The sequence below is a fragment of the Impatiens glandulifera genome, chromosome 1 (assembly GCF_907164915.1).
Source record: "Impatiens glandulifera chromosome 1, dImpGla2.1, whole genome shotgun sequence".
Taxonomy (NCBI): domain Eukaryota; kingdom Viridiplantae; phylum Streptophyta; class Magnoliopsida; order Ericales; family Balsaminaceae; genus Impatiens; species Impatiens glandulifera.
The window spans coordinates 31,197,708-31,205,552 of record NC_061862.1 but is presented as its reverse complement, the minus strand read 5'-3'; the positions used below and the strand labels follow the sequence as shown (position 1 = coordinate 31,205,552).

At 36.3% G+C, this 7,845-nt stretch overlaps 1 pseudogene; it reads left to right on the top strand.

The window, feature by feature from the left end:
* Positions 1 to 495: 495 nt before the first annotated feature.
* Positions 496 to 4,494, top strand: LOC124923599 (annotated as a pseudogene).
* The last annotated feature ends 3,351 nt before the right edge of the window (positions 4,495 to 7,845 follow it).

The window sequence follows — 7,845 nt, the reverse complement described above, 5'->3', positions numbered from 1 at the left end:
GTCTAACTTCACATCCCATTAGAGTACTACGTTTAATGGAGTTAGACTTCAACGTCTAACTTCGTCTAATTAGCCCGCTTAGACCACGACTAAGTTAGCATAGTCTAATGCACCTACACAAAACCAAATAGATAACTTAGATTTATTCACAACTAAACATCATCAAAATTCCGTTCTAAACATCATCAAGGTTCTGTTGTTTAATGTTTCAAAACTTTTGTTTATTTCTAAGTTAATTACTTCTCACTTAATTAACTCTTTTCTTTACTTTATTTTTTTTACTTTTTCCCAACAATTTCCCCACTTTTGATGATGTTAAAACTATGCAACCTTAATAAAGCAGAATAAACACACATCAAAATGAAATTGAAATCAAAATAGTTCACAAAAGTATTCAAGCATAAGTTTAAAATAGGAAAAGAAGAAGAGAAAGATTTAGGGTCCTTCCCTTTTCAACACTTCTGCTTTTCTTCAAGAATTGGTTTGCCATTTAGAATGTTATGGAAACGAGTGATCTGGCCTCCACTGCCACCACCTTTGTCGCCTCCACGTCCTGAACCTCTTTTTGTTGGTCTACAACCATCATTGCCTTCTTCAGTGTGTTTGACATCTCCATCATTTGAGCCCGAATAAGTTCTATTGCTGATGAAATTTCTCGGTGAAGCTCCATGGTGAAAGTCTTGGTTTCAGCATGATGTTCTGATTGTCGATTGAAGAAATTCTTTTCAAACTTCTTGAATTTAGTGTTCAAGATGTTTACTTCATATGTCACTAGTAAAAAAATGGCAAATAGCTAGCAAACATAGCGATTGGTATTAACAACAATCGCTACTACTGTCTTAATTGCGATTGTATTAAAATCCAATCGCAACTACTATCTTAAAACCAATCGCTACTGAAATTTCCTATTAAAAAACTGCGGAAGATGGCGTGTTTTTTTAAGTTATAATTGCGATTGGTATATAATCCAATCCCCAATTATTTAAGTGATAGATAGCTGCGATGGTTTTAAAAACCAATCGTCTTTTTTGAATTACTTTTTCGGACCTTTCTTCTCTCTCTAATTGATTTGATCATTTAGGGATCCATCCATTTAGGCAGTTTTAGCAAATCCATTTTTATGTGTTCTCTCTGTATTAACAAAAGCAAAAGCCCTAGCTTTCATCCATCTTCTTCGATTCTCTCTGTATTACCATGCCGAAGCAGCAAGCAATGGCGGGTTAGCACTCCATCTCCCTCTCTCTCTATATATACCATTCATTCTGTTATTACGCAGATTGTTTTTCTTTCTCCAGTTAAAAACTAAAATTATATTCTCCCAGGACCTGCGTTGCCATAGCTGGAGCTGACTATTGTGTGATCGTTGCTGATACCAGAATGTCAACCGGTTACAGTATTCTCACCCGCGATTATTCGAAAATCTTCAAATTGTACGGTTATTCTACTTTGTCTGTCTACACTATCTCATTTAAGAAAACTTTGTTAAGATTGTTGAGTATTTTGGCTATATTTGATGAAAAAAGTTTTACTATTTTCAGATTTTGAGTAATTTAATCCTTATTACTGTTAAATCCAGTTAATTTAATTTATACAGGTTCGGCGTAGCTCCTTCACCGGAATCCGACACCGACCAGCGAAGAATAAAGTGAGTTTCTCTTTGTTCCGCCTTTTCTATTGATCGTTATTACGTAGGAAGATACCTTATATGCATTTTCTACAGTTACTACTTAATGAGTTAAATCTTCTAGTTTATTGTAATTCAATATCACCGGATAGTTCTTAATGTTGTTTTGTTTCCAATGATAGTGTATTCCATGTGTTCGATGAAATGCCTGAATGAAATTTGGTTAAGCTAATGCTGAATAGGTGATTGGTTTGGTTGAGTTTCATAAGTTTGTAAAATGAATATTTGTAGGGTTTCACAAATGAATAGTGAAGATGATGATTTAGTAACCAAGGTTCGAATTGAAAATGCCAGAGCAACAAACATTAGTCATAATATTCGTTGCACCGAGTGTGGTAATCAATCCATTGAAGAATCTCAAGCTGATGTCGCCATTCTTCTTAGAAAGGTTTTTACTTATTTCCTCTATTTTCCTGTTCTTATCATTGTCCCCAAGTTATTTGAAATTGAATGTATTTCTAGATCATGATCCAAATCATAGTATTTTTGTTATAAAAGCTATTGTGTAGATTATTTTGTGATAACAAATAAGATCCATATGATTGTATACATTGTTTGTTGGCAACATTAGTTTGGAGTGTTCATGACTTAGTAGTGGGATTTTCCTAAGTCAACATGGAGCATACAGTTTTGTTATGGTTGGAGAGATGTAGTTATGAAGTTTAGATTATCTGGTCTGTTCAATTACATCTCATTAACTAAAGAATGTATTTTTTTGTTTGTTTAAAGTCGAAAAGATTGTTTTGTCGGTCTATGATTACAAGCCAAAGCCCAAAAGTCCTTCCTTTCTAACATGAAATAATTTTTTATCTTGCAGAGAAGATAAAGCTTATATGGCCTCTTCAGGATTTCAAGCTGATGTGATAGCTTTGCAAAAGGTTTTGGCAGCTAGACACTTGGTAAGTATTCAAAGAAGGATAATGATTACGGTTGCAGATTAGATAAAATTTAGATGGCCTCTTTAGGATTTCTAGCTGATGTGAGATTCATCATTCATGCAAGAGCTTTTGATAGCTAGGTACTTTATTATAGTGAGATATTGTTGGCATCATTATTTTGTAACATAATTGCTTGAAAATTTGATTACATTTTCTAGGGAAGCAGTTTTCTCTATCATTATACTATGATAAAGGATTTCAATCTCTTAGATTATAAAAGTTATTTTCTGGGGAAGCAGTTTTATCTATGAAGCTTAAAATGAATGAATGATGGTGCTAGTTCATTGTATACATTTTGTTTTTTCATATTTGTTAACTAGTTCAATTTCAGAAGTCATATTATAATAGATGAATTGGTTATGGGATTGTTTTTTTCTTCCCCAAATTTTTTATGCGTCTTACTTTCTAGTTTCTTTGAAATGTAATTATTTTTATTTCACATTCTCTAGAGTTGTTCGCCTGTAATGCATAGAGTGATGTTTATTTTTTCTTGATAATTGACAGACTTATCAGCATCAACATAATAAGTAGATGAGTTGCCCTGCTATGGCTTAGTTTCTTTCTAACACACTCTACGACAAACACTTCTTTCCTTATTACGCATTTAATGTGTTGGATGGTCTTGACAGTGAAGGTACAGTGGTGTGATTTCTGATCTCATTAAACTCTTATTCTCATCATTCACATCAAAAACATTTTATATTTTAACAAATTTGGAAAGGGGTGTGTATTCACGTATGATGCCGTTGGATCTTATGAGAGAGTTGGATATAGTGCTCAAGGGTCTGGTTCTACACTGGTTATGCTATTCTTGAACAATCAACTAAAGTCGCCAAGCTCCCTTTTACTACATGCTCAGGTTTGTATTTTGATTGATACATATGCTCCAGTCCTCACATTTTATTTTAATTAGGGGTGTGTTTGATAAACTGAAAATTAAGTGTTGAATGTTATACTGAATTTTAAGTACTGAATTAGATTAGTACAGTGTTCTAAACGGCGGTAGGCGGTGGCGGAGCGATAAGTGACTGCCTACTGCCTCGGGTGCTTAGGCGGTGCCTAAGCGGTGCCTAGGCGGTTGAATATAAATATAATAAAGATGTTCTATAATTATCATTTTACTAAAAAGTCAAATTAATATTCTCTAATATAGTAACATTTAACAAAAATAAGTATGTAGACGAGCTGGAGAAGAGATAGATGATTAGATGATCTAAGAAGATGTAGATGATCAAGGAGGTGAGGTGAATAAGATAAGAAACAGAAAAGAATAAGATAAATGAATTGGAATGTAGAGAGCCATTTCAAAATTTAAATAAATAGTGGGTGATAAATAGTTTTTTATTAAATATATATATACATATATTAATATTAGTAATTAATTAATTAAAAATAATAAATAATTAAATAATCTGACCGCCTCATGTATAGGCGGAGCGGTGTTGGACCGCCTACCGCCTAGGCGCCGCCTAGGCGGCCGCCTAGGCGGCCGCCTCGACCGCCATTTAGAACACTGGATTAGTATCTGAAAAATAAATGTTGATTATACTAATTGAAAATATATTGTATGTACTTGATACGCGCAAGTTCATTTAATAAAATGTGAAACTATTGATGTAATTTAATTATTTTTCAAGTGTTAATGTTGTCTTTTGACTACCGAGTTAAGTCATTCAAAGCTTACTGCATCCTATCTTAATCTAAAGAATTATGTGGTTTTATGTAATACTTATTAAATGGACTTATATTAGAATTATGTTTTTTCAGGATGTTATTACTCCTCTCTCAGAAGTAGAAGCCATTGATTTGGTGAAGACTTGTTTTGCTTCTGTTACATAAAGGGATACTATTATTGTCGTGTACATGTTATAATGATACAGTTGCAGGGTTTTCCAGCCACACACGTGGATTCACATTCTAGTTCAGGGATTTCTAATCTATCTGTTTATTTGCTGTTATTGAAAGAAATTGATAATTTTTTTTTAAAATTTTCGATATAGGAAGTGGCGATTTGTTTATTAACCAATCACCAAAAACTAAAGGGAAATTGTGATTGGTATAATAACCAATCGCCAAAGACTAAAGGAAATTGCTATTGGAAAACTAGCCAATCGCCATAGGGAAATTGCGAGTGGATATTCACCAATCGCCGTTGTCAATTAAGGCAACAGCGAGAACACCTATGCCGATTGATGGCGATTGGTTTATGATCAATCGCTATATTCTTCTAGAGATTGGTTTGGATATGAATAGCGATTGGTTTACCAATGGCTAGAAGGTCTTTTTTTACTAGTGTGTGTTCCTCTTCAGGGTTTTCTTCGTTTCTCTTTGGGTAGCAAGAATGGAAGACACATCTTTCCTACTTGAAGTAGACCCCTTCTCAAGATTAGCCAATCTGGACTGCATGTCTAGCCTATTCTGTTGAATAGAATTCATCGCACCCAACACGGAGTTACAAAAGTTTGCTCCTCCGGGAGAAATTTCTTCAGAAGATCGAGTAGTTGAGGACACGACTTGAGAACAAGCTGGGGTAGTGCGAATGAGACTAACATACACATTCACTTGTAAAGAACGCTCTGGTTCTTTATCTTTGGGAGGGGAAGAGGGCGCCTTTGATCCATCTCGAGACTGATCTTGTTCGTTTAAAATTTCAGTACATACTTGATGAATATGTTCTGAAATACCTTCAGAGTGAAGAGATAAATTATCAACTTTATCAACAACATCAGTTGGTGTCTTGATGGGTGATGATCGAGGAGAAGGAATTGGACTTTCTTCCAATGGTGAGGATTGTGCCTCTTCCAAAGATGAGGATGACTCATCTTTATTAGATTGTTCCCCCTCAGGAGAGAGAATCTTCTCAGAACCTGCTTCCTTTAAGAGTTCCCCCTTAGCTTCTGATCCAGGAGATTGATCAACTAACTTTGCTGATTCTTCCTCACCCAACGGAGATGTTTCAACTTCAAGAATAGGAGGAGCCACTTCAGATGCCTCCTTCTAAGGAATAGACGTCTGAAAATCTTTAACAACAACAACCTCTTCTTCTAAATTAATTTTAGATTGAACCAAGACCGAGGTCTGTTCAACAATACGCTGGGCCATCAGCCACTTTTCTTCAATAATTGGCCAGATCAACAAGATAGACAACAGTCTGCTCCTCTTCTTTCGAAATAATTTGATCACCTTCAAGGATCTGCATCGGCTCGTCTTGGCTAGACAATAAATCATCAAACAAATACAACCTGGAAGACTCGGTGCCATGAATGTGTTGAAGGACTGTTGATCAATAGTTGTTCATAATCAAGTCTAGTTGCTTCAAAGCATTCTGCTATGCAAGAGTATCCCTATCGAGCGAATTGAAGTTGGCCTTTCTTGCCTCAATCATGGGAAAAAGAATACGTTCCATGATATTGGTCACCACGAGATCCTTCCTTTTGAGGGCTTCAAATACCTCATATGTCTTAGCCCATTTCATGACTCTCTTCTCCATCTTAATCAGCTTCTTCCAATTTTTCTCAATTTCATCTTCCGAAATAAATTTATCAAATGGAGTGACTAACTTGTAATTTACCTAGGTGTCGAAGATATCGATCTTCTCAGCTGCTTTCGCTTAAACTTGCTCCATCATAATATTCACAATGCAACTAGCCCCCAAAACCTTTTCCGAAATGTCTTTAGCAATGCATTTTCCTTTTCCAAGAACTACGGTTGATTTGGGAGTGGGAAGAGGTTCTCCGATGGTTATGCCATGAGAGCCCCTAGATGCTCTCATAATTTTGTAAGGGGACATAATCTTTGAAATGCCCCTTTTGGGAGTATAGACACTACACCCTTTCCCTTAACTGTGGGTTGTTCTTCACAAGTTTTAACAACAAGCGTCTCAACATTCGGCTGAATGGGAGCTTGTTCAAAGAAAGTAATAGTATTAGGAGTTGGAGAATTACCTTCTTTGTTTCATCAATAATATTTCCTTTATCAGTAGCCTCAACTGCTACTGATTCATTAGGAAGGATAGACGATATATTTCTGTTAAGACATTCAATATTTGGAGCAACTGGCTCAACAATCGGTCTCTCAGCTTGTTTCAATACAGGAACATCAATATTAGGCACTGCATCCAGAGGAGAAGAAAAATTACCTTTTTAGACGCCTTAGATTCCTTAGACGTCTTAGACGCTTTAGACTGATCGACAACAGGACTAAAAGATTTAGCCTACTTCTTCATTGGGTTGGGGAGGGCTAAAGGGATGATATTGGAATAGCGAAAAGGGGAGGAAAACCATGTCTTGCCCTGGAGTCAACTGCTCCAGATTCCTTCTTCGATGCAGTCTTTGGCTATTCGTGCTAGTCGCAAATTCCATGACCGATTTGGTTCTTTTCGCCCCCATAGAATGAATAGAAATAGTCTGACGTTTAGACCGAGTAACCGACTGGTCACCCGTCTATTGGCTAGATGAGATAGAAACCAAGTCCTTTGAGAGATTCAATCTTGCAAGGGTGCTCTTCATGGAGAAGTTGGTGAGTATGCGACTAGGGTTAATAGCCTCACCATCGCCCATAGAAACACCCAGATGCTCCATAAACCACCCAAGTTGGACTAAGAAGCCCACACTTTGCTTGTTTTTGAGTAAACCAACTAGCAGAGATTAGAAAATAACGTAGATGCCCAGTTGATTTGCATACCTTTAGAAATAACCGTCATATAATCGAAACGGTCTTGGCTGTACATGTCGAACGAACCTGCCCTGAAGAGCCTTCGCCACAATATCGTTTAGAAGTATGAAATGCGGCTTCAGGACCTTCTTCTTTTCGTTTAATCTGATTGAACTACCATCATTTGAGAGAACGATCTACATTTCCGAGATAGTTTCCGCTAGAAGCGCTATATCAAAGGTGTGACCCTCAGATGAAAGTTCAAGGAACTCAGCATACACCGATTCTCCGAATGAAATAAACTTTCCGTTGACCATCGCCGTTATCGAATCTACGACCACGTTCGCCGTCTTGAAGAACTCACAGACCTCATTTTCGTAAAAAATGTAAGGACCGCCAAGATTCTTCCAAAGATCAGAGTATTTAAGAGAACATAACATATCCACAATATCTTGTTGATTGAAAGAGTAAACAAAATCAAAATCTACCTACATGGTGTTGTGACCAAGAGAGATAAGCTTCTTGTGAACCATTTTGAGAGTAGAAAATGAAGATGAACAAGATATCTTA